General features: G+C 38.8%; 1 pseudogene; it reads left to right on the top strand.

The window, feature by feature from the left end:
- Positions 1–11,692: 11,692 nt before the first annotated feature.
- On the top strand, positions 11,693–15,596 carry LOC113238531 (annotated as a pseudogene).
- The last annotated feature ends 160 nt before the right edge of the window (positions 15,597–15,756 follow it).

Raw genomic sequence — 15,756 nt, 5'->3', positions numbered from 1 at the left:
TTAACTTTTACTTTTTCTTAATAACCTTAAGTAACTTTTAATCTTTTTATTTTAGTTATAAACAGGAATTGGGCTAGCCGAGTCCAAATTAGTTCGTAAGAAGTAGTACATGAAAATTATATGCATGTTGTGCTTACATCTAGTAGGTTTCATTGTACTCGTGTAGTAATTAAGCATGTTTCTATTTAAGACTGAAAGCATTGTAACCAGTTTTGTAAGCCAAATAAAAAATTAAAAAAATTAAAAAAAAATTTGCTCGCTAGAAATTACTTAAGCGTAGGGTGAGTTTGAATATATTAACATATTCTCACGAAATCGCTCTGCAGTTTGCATACGATCGTGTCTTCTGTGATTACGCATTGTTCCATGTTTCGTTCCCGTTTATCTATTCAGTTTTAATTACTTTCAAAGTTTTCTTTCTTGTTTTAATATTAAAACACTTAACGGAATTATTAAAATTAGAAATTATTGTTCTGTGTGAACAACACTTTGACATTCCTTACACATATTCAGTGGTTAAAAACAAAAAAATACAATATTATATAGTCATAGCTAAATAATATTTTATTTTTAATGTGACTCGAACCATGCTTGCGTCAACTTGCAAAGCAATCCTCTTACCGCTAGGCCACGACGGCCTTACTATATCTGGTTGAAATTTGTATTCTGTATTGAATAAGAACTATACGTCAAAGATCAAATTGGCTTAAAAACTTTCTTACAATGAGACGACCAGGGAGTCATAGGTACCAAAATAAATTTTATAGCTCACAGGTTAAAGATTAAGTTTGTTTAACAATTTTCTCCACATTTTTGTGCTATGAACCAAAAGGTCGACGTAGTCGTCTTGGGGGGTCAGGTATCTTATGTATATGACTGTACATTGATATTGGGTTAGATGTAAACATAGAGTGTTTCTGAAAGTTTTCAACAAAACCTATACATTAAAAAGAATTAGGCGGGTTCCTGGGATCTGTAAAGGGCTACGTTGGTTTTATTTGATCAAAGAAATATTTAGATCCGGAAACATAATTTTATTTCCAATATGTAATAATCGCGAAAACCTAAGAACTCAATATACAGGTGACAAGAAACTCAACGTCAAGCGGGCACCGGGCGAGAGGTCAGGTTATATCAATTCTTGTAAAAATGAAATAAAAGATTTAATTACACTTATTTAATTCAAAAATTCAAATTCAAAATATTTTATTTCGCCAATGTCACAACATAGCACATGAGTCACAAAAATGAAATTAAATAAAACATAAAACTCAATATATTAAAAATTAAAATTATAAAATATACATAAGATACCCGGGTCGAATATGGCCACCTTAAAGTTTGAAGTCGTAAGTTTCGATCAGTTTGTATACGAGGTTAATCATTACTATTTACTTTTACAGAGACCTAAGTTTCATATTTTAGTATAAAAGAATGACAAACGATATTTTAGTATAAAGGGACTTAAAAGCAATTTAAACTTTTAAAAAAAGCGAAAGTGGCCATATTTCCAAGCCTGTATGTAAATATGGTCACACAAGTGGCAATATTTACTATATGGAAAATATTACTCTTTCATATTATAATTTAACATGATATTATGGTTCTATGAATGATAGTGGAAACAATCAACATTAACATGAACGTATATCCTTTATCAATGTGCTCATGAAAGTGGCCATATTTTTCACCCTATACCTAAATATGCCTATGGCCATATAAACTATATGGAACAATTTAATATTCTACCACACGCAAAATAGGCGCTTTGTCGTCGAGTTGCGGATACCAGCCCGTTGCACCAAGTACCAAGTATTCTATAATTTAAAATTTTAGCATACACTTTTGTGAAAAATTAATTAAATAAATTTTAAATTAAACATTAAATGAATTAAAATATACGCAAATTTGATATTGCCCTCGGTCAAATTAGCCTGAATCCCTTTACGATTGCAATTGGACCCACAACAAATATAACAAATTTAATGTTCAACTGGCCATATTATCAGACATTTCTTTTATTTTTCTTTCACTCACTCTTTGAAAACCGAACAAACATTGGAAGAAAATCACACTCAAATGTCATCTACTTTTATTACACTAACAAAAAATTACAAATTAAACACCATAAAATCGATATAAACAGAACCATTACACAAAACTTATTTAAAATTTTTTTAACGGCGATGGGTCCTCCGTCTTTGACATTTCTGGGCGAATGGCGTATGCGCGGGAGAGGCAGCGTGTAGATCACTATTATGCGAACCCCATAACCGACCGTATACGAGCTTGTTCGGTTTTGTACGCTACGTATTTTTAGAGATATTGGCATGTGGCCATATTAATCGGCTGGCCATATTCGACCCAGGTACTTATTATTAATTCTATTTATTGTATAAGAGTCATGGGTCACAACCGTTACCACTATCCACTTATTTGCTTGTCCGCATGCAAGCACATCCACTGGTGTAGTAGCGGAGAGTCCCACCGGTCAGTAAAAAAAGTTCAGAATGCTGTTGGATGGTCTACACAAGCGGCTCAGCAGCGACGCAGTACGCTTGCGCAGGATCGCGTGGAAACCATCCGTTGCCTTCCCCGCGAACATACCGGAAGCGCTGCAGAACCGCGGCAGACCCTGCAGCACCCTGAACGCGTTATTATATTGTACGCGCAAAGTGCCGGCTGACCGCTGCGCATATGACACCCAGAGGCTGCCTCCGTGGCCGAACGGTTACCATGCCGGACTGCCACGCAGAGGTCCCAGGTTCGATTCCTGGGCCGGGAGAAATATTTGTATGGCCTACATTTATTTCTCTCGTGAGTTTAGGTGTAATTTGTAGTTATCTATGTGTGTGTCCATAGCACCCGCGACACACGGTTTCCCTAGTGCTATGTATATATGTTGTGTGTGTGCGTTATTATTATTTATTATTATACTTACCTACTTTGTAAAAAAAAGAGGTTGCAAGTGTAGAAGGATTGGCAGAAAGTCAGTTTCGACTGCTTACAGTTAATGCGTTAAGTTAACGCACTAACTGTAAGCAGTCGAAACTGACTTCATGCAGCCGAGATCGACAGCATGCAGTTAATACTTGAAGCTTGTTACGACTTCACGTATAAACTGCAAACATGCAGCCAATCTATTAACAGCCTAAGTAGGGATTATTTTTCCTCTGCTACCTATGTGGCCGAACGGTTACCATGCTGGACTACCATGCAGAAGCCCTGGGTTCGAATCCCAAGCAGGGAGTAATATTTGTAAGTCTTGCATTTATTTCTCTCGTGAATTGGGTGTAATTTGTGGTTGTCTCCCTATATGTGTGTCCATGGCACCCGCGATGCAGGGTTTCCCTAGTGCGGGGCTATAAGTATGTGCATAGGTGTTGTTGTTTTTCGCTCCATTCTAGTAGCTAATAGGCAAATTTAATTGGTTTCAGATAAACGCCGAGAGATCTGTAGATGAAATTTTTGCCGACGTACAGAAGGCGATTGAACCGCTCGTCGCCAAGTGAACGCTGTACATAATCATTGTTTACGATATTTTTAATTTATTTTCTTGTTGATTAAATAAGTTTTTATTGTTAACTAGTATTTATTTAATTTGATGTTACTTATGTGATTATGTGATATGTGATGTGACTTAGACTTTTTTATTAATCTTGTGCCCTTAATTGTTCTATGAAAACGCACCAAGGTGTTTGCACTTGATGACAGTGTAGAGCTATTTAATGTGACGTCAAAATACGCACGCACAAGCGTGCGATTGCTCTTAGGCTGAAGCCACATGTGCGTAATTTTGTGACTTGAATCCATTGACTTACAATTATATGGACGTCGGTTCCGCGCGAAAAAGTGTCCGAACTTATAGGGCGTTAAAAGCGTATACAGAGCGTCATTCACGCTTTAGTCTTCGTTTGTTCGACTGACAGCGAAGCAAGCAAGATTAGACAGTACTGCGATGACATTACAATTTAAATTCAACATTTTAGCTTTTTCATATTCCTTTACATGTCACTACGTTTAAATAGGTTGGCTTGGGACATTTTTTTCGTGGTTTTTGTATTAGACCCGTCGTCCATTTATTTGTAAGTCAATACTTGAATCACATTTTTTGAGTCGCGTAGATTACGTTCGACTGAAATTCGGTTGGGGCGCCAGACGAACGTATTTTATTTAGTTGCTTTTATGCGTTTGTACGGGGTGTTTGTGTCATGTGTAATGAAGCTAGAAACGTTTCTTTTCCATTACACATCACACACAAGCACACCGCCCACACACGCAGGCATATTCACTTGTTTCGACAAAACTTTCTTTTTTAACTGTTATTATTGTAACTTGTGGTTAACTATAATTAGTTTCAATCTATTTAAGTCGGCATTTTCTGAATTGTAATTCTTTGTACTGTTAATCCGAAGATAATAAAATAAAATAAATAAAACACTCCTACCAAAGTGACCACATCTCTCACCCCTTACTCCACTCTCACTGACCAGCACGTTGGGTGCGACCGAAATTCAATTGTATCACAACTCATTTTGAGTCGTCGTGTGCAACAAACCGGATTTTTCTATGAAACCGAACGCAGCGTAAACGACACAACTCAAATAACGCAACTCACAACTCACAAAATTACATTCGTCTGGCCTCACCCTTACACCGCAAATTCGTAACGGCGGCAGCGCACTATGGGAAATTTAGCTCAGTTACGGACCAAAAATCTGTAACTTTTATGTTTTTTGAAATACATCTTTAATTTTTTTTATTATGCATAGTGGGAATTACGACGCTTTTAAACGCATATATATATTTATTTAACCCGTAATTAAGAGACAAAAAAATATGCAAAATCATAAATCTCCCTCTGGTAAATACTACCCAATATTTATTTTAAAAACATGGAAATGCCATGTTACGGTAATTTTTTATTCATAAAATAAATTAAATATAAATATAAATTTTGCTCAAAATTATATAATATAAAAAAATAAAAATACGAGACAAGAAAAAACATGAAAGCATATTTGTTATTATTTCGGATATCGGTTTTAGACTCTAGCCTCTCTCTATATCATGGCCTATTATTACTGTAATATAACATTTTGTATTTGTCGATTTAGTGGACTATCAATAGACGTAGCGTCTTTTCGTCAAGCTCCTGTCGATTTTTAACATAAGGCTTTCGGTTAATGGTTATAAATGGATCACAAGTTCAAAGTAACGTGTGAAATACATCTTCATTTGTTGCAGATGCAGAGCACTTTCTTGCGTGGTGTAATCTAAATTTTTTGTAGTCTTTATTAGAAAGAAAGAAAGAAAGAAAGAAAGAAAGCCATTTATTGCACAATCACAAACACGCATATAAACAAAAAACAAAAATAATAATAAAAACAAAAGGACATTGAGGAACAATAATAATACAAAATAATACAAAATTCATCGTCATGCGTGTCGCGACTAGTGCAAACGGGACTTGCTCAGCTTTAGCCACAACCGGTTTGTTTACCGTGTCGTGGCACTGATTTTCAGCAAGCCCGGGCGAGTGAATCACTGACAATGATAATTAAATCGAAAAAGAAGTAAACCTAAAGAGATAGCAAACCTACGAGAGTAATAGAAATAGTAATAATAATACAATAATAAATATAAATATAACAATGTTGTACATATAACTATATAGAAATACGTAAATGATAATAAATGGATAATGTCTAGTTTTGTGAAGTGTGGCGTCCGCGCGGACGATACAGGAGATCGAAGCGGGGTGCGGGTGTGGGTGACTTTTTGATAGGCAACAACCTGTTCCGATGCGTATCTCTTGCATACCCAAACCGACGCTCGCGTCGCTCGCCGGAGTGTATGACGCAGCAGAATAGTGCACTTTCGTAATGCATTTTTTCAATATAAACATTTGGGTAAGTATTTTCCAAACCCTTATATTATTATATAAATTGAATTTATAATAAACATTGATGTATTAATAATGAATTAAAATGAAACAATATTGATTCCCAATAATTAATTATAAATATGTTTATATTGCAGAGAAAAACAACTAAAATTAAAATAACAAAACGATAAGATCCCCACCTGAAACCCGGTAATCAAGCTTGTAAAAAAGTAAAAAGAAAAGAAGGAGAAAAATCTAACAAGCAAAGGAACTGACTGCCGCAGGTGTCGCATATGCCGAGCGTAGAAAACCATTTGGTAAGTAAAAATAAATAGCAATTAAGAAATTGTGTCTTGGTTTTGTGCGTTCAGTAGGTACACTTTGTATTTATCCTTAAACGTTTTCTCTGATTGCAGACTACGGATCGGCGGGGGCAGGTCGTTCCAGATTTTGGCGGCAGCAAATTTAAAGCTACCACGGAATGCAGTAGTACGATGGCGGGGTAGCACCAGAGACCAGGCGCGAGATCTGGTGAAGGACTTTTTAACTTCGCGGGACCACACTAGCTTCTCAGCCAGATAAGGAGGAACACTATATTTTATTACGCCAAACAGAAGTGTAGCTAGGTGTAAATCTCGCCTCGCTTTCATCTTTAATATATTTCCCCTGTTCATGTATGCTGTTACGTGCGTGCGTGGAGGGATTGTGAAACAGAATCTCGCGCAGGCATTCTGCACTCTTTGAATATGCCGTTGTGTACGCTCCAGCAATCGTGGCCCATACACTACGTCCATATAATTAAATTTGGAAAGGATCAAAGAGTCGCACATTTTTATACGAGTTTCGACACTCAGGTAATTTCTAATATTATAAAGTACCTTAAGCCTATAAAAACAATTTTTGACAACATTCAATATATGGCTCTCAAAACGAAGCTGTTCATCCATAAGGAGGCCCAGGTTACGTGCTTCGCTTACCTGGTCAATCGCTTCACCCCTAATTGCCAGAACTACACCATTACTAGCGATTTTTGACGTTTGCTTTTTTGTACCTAGTATCATCAATTTAGTTTTGCCACCATTGAGTACTAGGGAATTTGTTTCTGACCAAGAAGCTATACTCTCTAAGTCCTGGTTTAGCTTTTCCACGGCTGCACTACTATTGCACGGCTTGCATGAGATATAAATTTGTATATCGTCAGCGTAGATATGGTATTTGCAGTGTTTTATGTGATGCACTACGTCTGCACTATATATGGCGAAAATAATTGGCCCCAAAATTGAGCCTTGTGGAATACCTCTTGTGACCTCACAAGACTTTGATAATATTTTTGAGCCATTCATATCAGATAGTTCAACACACTGGGTTCGGTTTTTTAAGTAACTGGTAAACCATCGAATAGTGGATTCGCTGAAACCATAATAATGCAGCTTTGCTAGCAACAAACTAATATTTATACAGTCAAAAGCCCTAGAAAAGTCAAGTAATGCTAGCAGAGTACCTTCTCCATTATCTTGAGCATGTAATATGTCATCGACTACATTTATCATTGCAGTAGTTGTACTATGACCCTGTCTAAAGCCTGACTGCACAGATGGAAGAATATTATTTTTTTCCATGAACTTGGTCATTTGTTTAACCACAATCCTTTCCAGGACCTTTGATGCGCAAGACAATATACTTATCGGGCGAATATCATTTAAGGTAGATGGATCGTTCACCTTAGGTATAGGCCTAACTACCGCACGAAGCCACTCACTTGGGAATGTGCTAGTTTGTATGGATCTATTTACCATGGCGCAGATAACCGGCAAGGTTGCAGGCAATGATAGTAATAGCATGTCCAATGAAATACCATCGAGACCAATTGCCTTTGACTTTAAGGACTGAATAACTTTAAGTACCTCGGTTTCCTCCACTGTTTGAATTTTAAAAGTTTCTGACACAGAACAGTTATTGTTAAAGTAGGACAGATCAGATAAGGAGGTATGTACATTACCAGGCACTTTTAAAAAGTGTTCATTTATTACGTCTGGGTCTTTAAATATATGTGCTGGTAATTCTGGTTTAGTTTTAATTCTCACATTATTTTTAATGTGTGTCCATAATACCCGCGAGTCCCTCTGGTTATTTACATAAGTGTCAAAGTAGGTTTTTTTTTTCAATATGTAAAGCATTATTCACAATTTTTTTCAAATCTTTATAATAAGTCTTTTTTGACTCATTGTAACTGCTTGTACGTACCCTGTTAAGTGCTTCGTCCCTTCGTTTCATTAATTGTTTAATATTGTACGTAATCCAGGGGTAGCTGAAATCTTTTATATACAATATACGAACTGGTGCATGAAAATCGAACAAGACACGTATCATATTAGTAAATTGATCCACCATGTCATTTACATTGCTCAAGTTGGTTAAACTCATCCAGTCCATGGCAAATAGATCCATATCAAAATGTTCAAAATTAATATTTTGAAAATTCCGGCGCATTATTCTTATCGGTGTTGGTTTCACCTTTGACACGTTTAGTAGGCAGGTGATGAACGCGTGACTACTTAGCTCAGGCGTGAAATGAACCTGCGCTAATGTGTTATCCATGTCCGTACAAACCAAATCAATTAAAGTTTCACTAAACTCGGTGAAATGTGTGGGCTCCGATACACATTGAAATAAATTATGACAATGCAGAAAGTTCATTAATGCGGTGGTACTCGTATCTAATTTGTGTAACAAATTAACATTAAAATCTCCCAATAATACAATTTTGTTGCACCATGAGAAACCACTTAGGCTCTCAGTTAGTGCATCAGTGAAGGTATCTAAGTGTAACCATGGCGGTTTATATGCAGTACCCACCAGCAACTTAATACCATTAATGTTTACACTTAGCCACATTTGCTCCACGAGCGAGGCCGGCGGATGAGGTAGTATGCGTACAGCGATGCCGCGACGTATATAAAAACCGACCCCCCCGCCGCGTGAGCGAACAGCGACGGGGCGGGGAATATGACATAACCGGTAGCCGGGCAGCGCCGGCGCACGACCCTCCTCCCCCTCCCTCAACCACGTTTCATTGATTGCCATAATATCCACGTCGTGTCGGTGCATTGCTGCTACAAATTCGTCATGACGCGTTCCTAACGAGCCCACATTAAGTAAACCTAACTTAAGTTTACGTTTCATATTGAATTTAAATAATTATAGTTGATTAATACGATATTAACACTGATATGGACAAGTAAATTACGGTGTGGTGCAACAAAATTGAGTCGACTAAGTTCACATTCCATAGCCAATCGAGTGTTTTGCACATGGTTTTGACCACGGCCCTGCCGCTGATGTAGGTGAAGTGCGTGTTCAGTGTATATAGGTTGTGTTTCAATAACTATATGTGTACAGAATGAGTGTAAAATGATACGTGCGGATTTTGTGTGTATAATGTTGTAAGTATTATTATAATATATGTAAATTGTAAAATATAATGTAAATATGTAAATATAGTCATGCGTTAGATCTATTGCGGCCAATGTAACACGACACGCACGACGGTGCATTATGTACAGATGTTTTAAACATAACAACAGTGATAACAGTGACAATGGTATGGATAACACTACTGGTAGGTTCTTGTTGTCGGGGAACGAACGTTGTCGGGACCAAAAATCTTATCCAAATCCGCTTCACTGCGGATGCGGTGACCAGCGGTTCCGGCTTCCCGCCTCACGTAAATCCTACCATCTTTGGTCCATACAAACTTCCACTGCAGCCTTCTAGCAGTTTGTTTCGCGGTGTAAAATAATTGTCTATTGACTCGGGTGAGACGCTCATTGACGTAAATGGGCCGAGGCTGGCATTTCAACCCCAGACCCTCGGTGGTGAGGTGCCGTCGAACGCGCGCAGCTCGCAGCAGGGCATCCCGCGTGTCCCGACGCGCCAGCCTTACGGCCAGTTGTCGCGGCCGCGCACCCTCCTCACGGCGCAGCGCACCCACGCGTGTGCAGCTTACCAGGTCACGTTGGTCTATCTGCACACCCAGCTTAGCCGCGCAAGCCAGCACAATATGGATAGGGTTTTCCCCACCTTCTTCCGGTACACAGCTGAGTTCGACCTCGTTCGACAGCAGGTCCTGGTCGCGCTCATTAATGTCTCGTTGCAGCCTTTCGACATTTTCTTCTAAAGCCCTAATTGTCTGCACAACTTCAGGATTTATACCAGTGGATGTCCCTTGTGCCACCTTTATATCCCTCACCGTCTCCTCCATCTTATCCAGGCGATCTTCACATGCCCTCACAGTCGACCTAAGGTCTACTAGGTCCTGGCGCAAACCCTTCATCTCCTCCCTGGTTCGAATCATCTCTAGCCGGAAAGCACGTAGCTCATAGGCGAGACTCTTGTCAGTGAGTACATCCTTCGGATCGTCCTGCGAGGTGTCTCGTAACTCTTTTTCCTGTCCAGGGCTCTGTAGTTGCGGGGCGATAGGTGTGGGGAATGTGGGTGCCATTGCAGGGGGTGAAGGTGCCATTACGGCAGATGGCCCTTTAACAGGAGTGTTGTCCTGGTTATTTCGAGGTACTTTTACTTTACAACCTGGACACACCCACGGTGATGGTAAATGGGACTTCTTTCCGACCCCGACACATTCTTTGTGGAAGCATTTAGCACACATAGAACAAACTGCATTAGCGCCCTCTGTTGTTGATATGAACTTCTGACACGCACTGCACTTAACAACCATATCGACCGATGAAGTAAAGCTATCAAATTATAAATTAAGAATGAAAGCGAGCTCACTACTTAGTTCACTCAACTGCCGATAGGAGTCACTGGTGGTGATTTTTAGTATTTTAAAAAGTCGGTACCAATTGGTTAAGTTTTTGTATGATACCTTACAGAAATTCAAATAAATTATTATTGCGATGGGAAATTGGCTTTATATCACTAATTCACTGATATTATTACGCACATAACATTCAGAGACGACCGCGATACACTACTCTATACTTTACGTAGAATGTAAGATCGGTAAAACGCTTTTAAATATTTATTTTGGTAAAAAAAAATTGACACTGGTCTTTAATTGCGTACGGTTACAACGGGGGCGGGGGGGTGTGTATTGGGTATTACGAGATTCATGAGCGTATTCTGAAAGTTGTCGAACGAGTAGAACATTTTATGAAAAGAGTTGTGTTGAAAAGATACATAGGTACTTCAGAAACAGTAAAAAAGCAGTTGAAAAGCCCTCGTGGATAATTGTTTGTGATTTTCTTTATGGGTGCACTTAGTGATTTTTCCACAAAACACGAAGAGTTGAAAAACTTTACTTTTGAACCATCAACTTTCGGACCCCAACGAATAGTCAAAACGACTGGAAATACTCAACCCTACCTCCTCATTTCGTTCTGACCATCACTTCCGGGCCACCCTGTACTATGGTATACAAGTGTTTTGTACGTTCATCTGGTACCCCAACTCAATTTCGACAGTAAACTATAAGACTAAAAAAAGGCTACTAACGACTAATAAAACTACGGTCATTTGGCCTTACCATCGAATATTATAACCAGAATACTCGACGGGCTCACCCCTTAGAGGATGGAAAAAAAACATAACATAGTCTAAGGCTCACCCTAAATGAAGCTGTAAGTACAATAACCTCATTGCTGTCAAAATTTAACACGATTCCGACTTTCGTTCAATGTTATGTCATACTGCCAACACAACTAACAACAAAGCATACAAACCATGAAACTTTAATATATACTACAAAAACATCAAAAAATTCATTAAAATTTAAAAGTAACATCCATGGAGAACGATAAACGTTGTTGGCCATGCGACGAACCAATAACCGATCATCTTCCGCCGTGCCCGTTGGAATGTGGCTCAGATAAATGTAAGGCGTATCAAAGACCAGTAAGTAGCAATCAATATCTTGGTTTCTTTTTACTTATTGCCTGCCTGATGAAGATGGGATCAAATGAAGAAGTTTAAAAAGTGTTATGGAAGTTAGAAATCTTTTAAATACAACAAAGAACAAGGATAAAACGTTTGTTCATTTCTTATATAGTGACAAATTTGTGAGTTATAATTGAGGGAAATATAGGTGGAAAGGTGGGATTAGCGAGATGGGTGGATGACATCGTCAAAGATTGAAGGGAAGATAGGCAGAAAAGGGGAGATTAGCGAGTTGGGTGGACGAAATCGGCAAAGTGCGGGTCGTAGATGGGTGAGACTAGCGCAGGCTCGTGGTGGGTGGCACAAACTAAGGGAGGCCTATGCCCAGCAGTGGGTGAAGTCTGACTGTGGATGATGATAAAAGGAAAATAAAGTGAAGGAGAATTGCGTACAGTGAACAAATAAATCAGAAAGTCAAGTGAGCAGCTGTAAACAGGTCAAAGAGCTAGTAGGAACCCTAACGGCGCGTGTACACGCTAAGAAATTGTCGAGTCTGCAAAAGAAAAAAACGAGAATGGCCTTGTACATGACAAGAATTTTGTCGGATCTAGCCACGAAAATATTTCATGTCTGTTGCAGACAAGAAAATGATGACTACGATACGAATTCTTTCGGGCAGACGTGAGTAGGGTAAACGTGTCAGTGCATTGACGATGTAGCTGTTGTTTTACTACCAACTGTCAAAAGAATGAAATAAAGAGGTTGGTCGTTTACTGACAATGCGCCCTATGCAATAGCGGCAAAGCGCGTCGCGTCGGGGGTAGACAAGATTTTTTTCTTGTGCGGCGCCGAGGCTGTGTACACAGTTCGTGTGTAGAAACGACACGAATTCTTGCATAGACCCGGCGACTTTTCTTAGCATGTTCACGCGCCGTAAGAAGTGGACGAGATTACTCCGACAAGAGCCTGGCTTTTAAATAGAATGATGATGCCTGATATCGAAGAGGTATATGAGCATTTCAGGATAAAGAAAATGAAAACACTTATGGATTGGCTTGAGCCAGATAGAAAAAGCACGTCGTGTCGGCGATCCAAGGGGAAACGAAACGTGGAATGTCTTTTTCGCTCTTGGATATGGACATAGAGATTTTTCAGATCGGCTTATGCAATTCCGTGATGATAAGTTTGCAGATATCCTAATTAGTCAGGTTCTTCTGAATTACATCCGCATCCAAAACGAATATTGACTTTTGCAACTTCTAAAATTCTAAAAGTAAGTTACAAAGTTCTAAACCCCAACTAAACACGGGTCTCCTTCAAGAAAACTGTTTACCGTAAGTTTGGGGACAACATTGATTGATGTTTAACTTCACCATTAGTGAGAGGTATGGCTAGAAAACATTCAGAAATGTAACTTAGGAGCAGAGGTCGGAATTAGGTAGAGTTATTTATGTACTTGCATCGAAATGTAGATATTAATATGGACCTTCCCGGGATTTCTTATGTGTGGCGATCAATATGACACATAAATAATAATAATCAAATCAAATCTTCAAATCAAAGTCCGTTAATGGGTGCCAAAATAGTCGTATTAGTAGAAGTCCAGAATCCGAATAACAAGCCAGGGTCAAACAAAATTCACCACACAAAACACAGGAGTAAACAAACGAGCGCATTCTACGAACCGAGGTAAAGAATGAGCTCTGTGAATGAGTCAACCGATTTTTTTAAATAAAAAGCTTAAAAGCTTAGAAAGAGACAAAATCTAGTACATTTCGTTGAACGGGGAGTGCTCCGCATTTCCTTTATTGTTTTCTTTTGTTCTCTTAAGCCATGTTGTGTGCGCACACGCGCGACGTTGCCACATTTCTATTGGAATTTTGCAACTACGGACATTCAATATCGTTGATGTAAGTTTGGCAACGTCGGCGTCACGCGTGCAGTGGTTATAATGGGGTAAGAGAGAATACCTTCTTTATTAAATAAATCTCTTCAAAATTAATCTTGGGATTTGAGGCATATCCACTTTATTCTTTCGTAACATGGAACCAGTGTAAGTACGTAAATAACTCTACCTAATTCCGACCTCTGCTTAGGAGTCATAGGCGTCATCGTTTCCACTGAGGTTCCACAGCGCTTTAAATAAATTCTTTGAATATCCTGACCAAATGACTCCTGAACATTTTGTAATTTTTGTAGAACAATGTGTTATTTTTTAGGTTCCAGTCGATACAACCACGAAACCCATAGTATGGGTTTTGGGGGGTCCTGGCTCGGGCAAGGGTACCCAATGTGAAAAGATCATCGCCAAGTACGGTTTCACGCACTTGTCCACTGGGGATTTACTCAGAGAAGAAGTGAAGAGTGGATCTAAAAGAGCAAAATGCCTCAAGGATATTATGGAACGAGGTGAGCATAGGCATTGCTTCGGTGTTACTTTTTGCAAAGGTTGAACGCTGAGCTTATTGGCGACGATATGCTCGAATCTAAACTTCATAGTTTAGCTGTTTAGTCTGTCGGTTTTCTACATAATATACATCGGTAGGGGAGACCGGGGCTGGTAGTTCCCGGGGTAAGTTGTTCTCACAGCAATAACTTTGCAAGGAAAATATATAGCAATACATGTGAAGCACGTCGTTAAAGCGTCAGGTGATGCGCATTCTCGGCAGCCATTTCAGTTACTCCGGCGACGACGTAAGTGTGGCTATGTCTGTGGAGCTGTCAAAACATCACGTAAGTACATTTTTTCTTGTTTAAATTTTTTGGTCAGTCGTTGTTTATTCATACGTAACTTTTCTAAATTGTAGTGACATTAGTAAGGAGTTTTATTGTTCGAGTATTTTTTTCATTGATTCTATTACTTTGCCGGTATGTCAGTCTTCGTATAAAAATGTAATTTGGGGCTATAAGTTCCCCTAAATGTGAACCTCCATGAGCTTCCTCAACTCATTCCGCCCGCTCCTTTTTACCATCAGACATCCAGGCGTACGGCGGGATTACGTCATATCTTGGTCGACATTCCCTTCAGGCGTACTAATCGCTTATCGTCATCTTTGATTATGTACAGCCCAGAAATAAAATTCCCTACTTGCGACTGTGTTTCCGAACACATACAACCCGAGTATCTTTAAAGTGTGACTGAATAGGTGAATAGGTATCTCCTTTACGAGCGCGTTCCATCCTTAGACCTTTTTTTTACTCCAGGACTTGTGGTTAAGAGCAAGTTCATGTAGGTATGTCCTTAAAAAACAGCACAATGTCATCTTGCCACCTTTAAATTCTATATTTTGTTGTAAACCACAACTAAATGTATATTTAATATTATATATTTACAAAGGTAATAGCGTTATTATCCAAGAATTATTACGATTAACAAAACTCAGGACAGAGCACAAAGAAAATTCACCTTTTCGAAAATTTAATTCATTTCAATGTCTTATAATCGCATAATATAACTTCACCTATCAAATCAGTACCAAGTATCCCATTTGGGCTGTATAAAATAACACAAATTTTTGGGTATCATCATGCCCAGACATCTATTATTCAAGTGGAGTATCCTAATGTCCACTGTGTAATTTTGGTTTGAACTTCGGATTCTAGGTGAACTGGTCCCGAACGACGTAGTACTGGACCTGTTGAAGGAAGCCATTATACAACGCATAGATAAAGCTAACGGGTTTCTTATCGATGGCTACCCACGGGAAGAAGCGCAGGGCCATGCGTTTGAAAAGAATATTGCACCTGTCACTGTAAGTCTCGTGATGATCTCTTTTGTAGTTGTCATTGACAGTCACATGAATAAGTTACAAGAGTAATATTACCATACGATTACCATGCAAGCCTTTCAAAAGGTCGGGCCATTTTCGTACATAATCTTATGGTTATCGTAGCACATTTTTATTTAATTCCAATTACATTTAATTAATAGACCGAAGCGTTATTTTGCGGAAGTACGTACATGTTAATAAAAA

The sequence above is a fragment of the Hyposmocoma kahamanoa genome, unplaced genomic scaffold (genome assembly GCF_003589595.1).
Source record: "Hyposmocoma kahamanoa isolate Upper Pololo Valley unplaced genomic scaffold, ASM358959v1 96511, whole genome shotgun sequence".
Taxonomy (NCBI): Eukaryota; Metazoa; Arthropoda; class Insecta; order Lepidoptera; family Cosmopterigidae; genus Hyposmocoma; species Hyposmocoma kahamanoa.
This window is presented reverse-complemented; position numbering and strand designations above follow the sequence as displayed.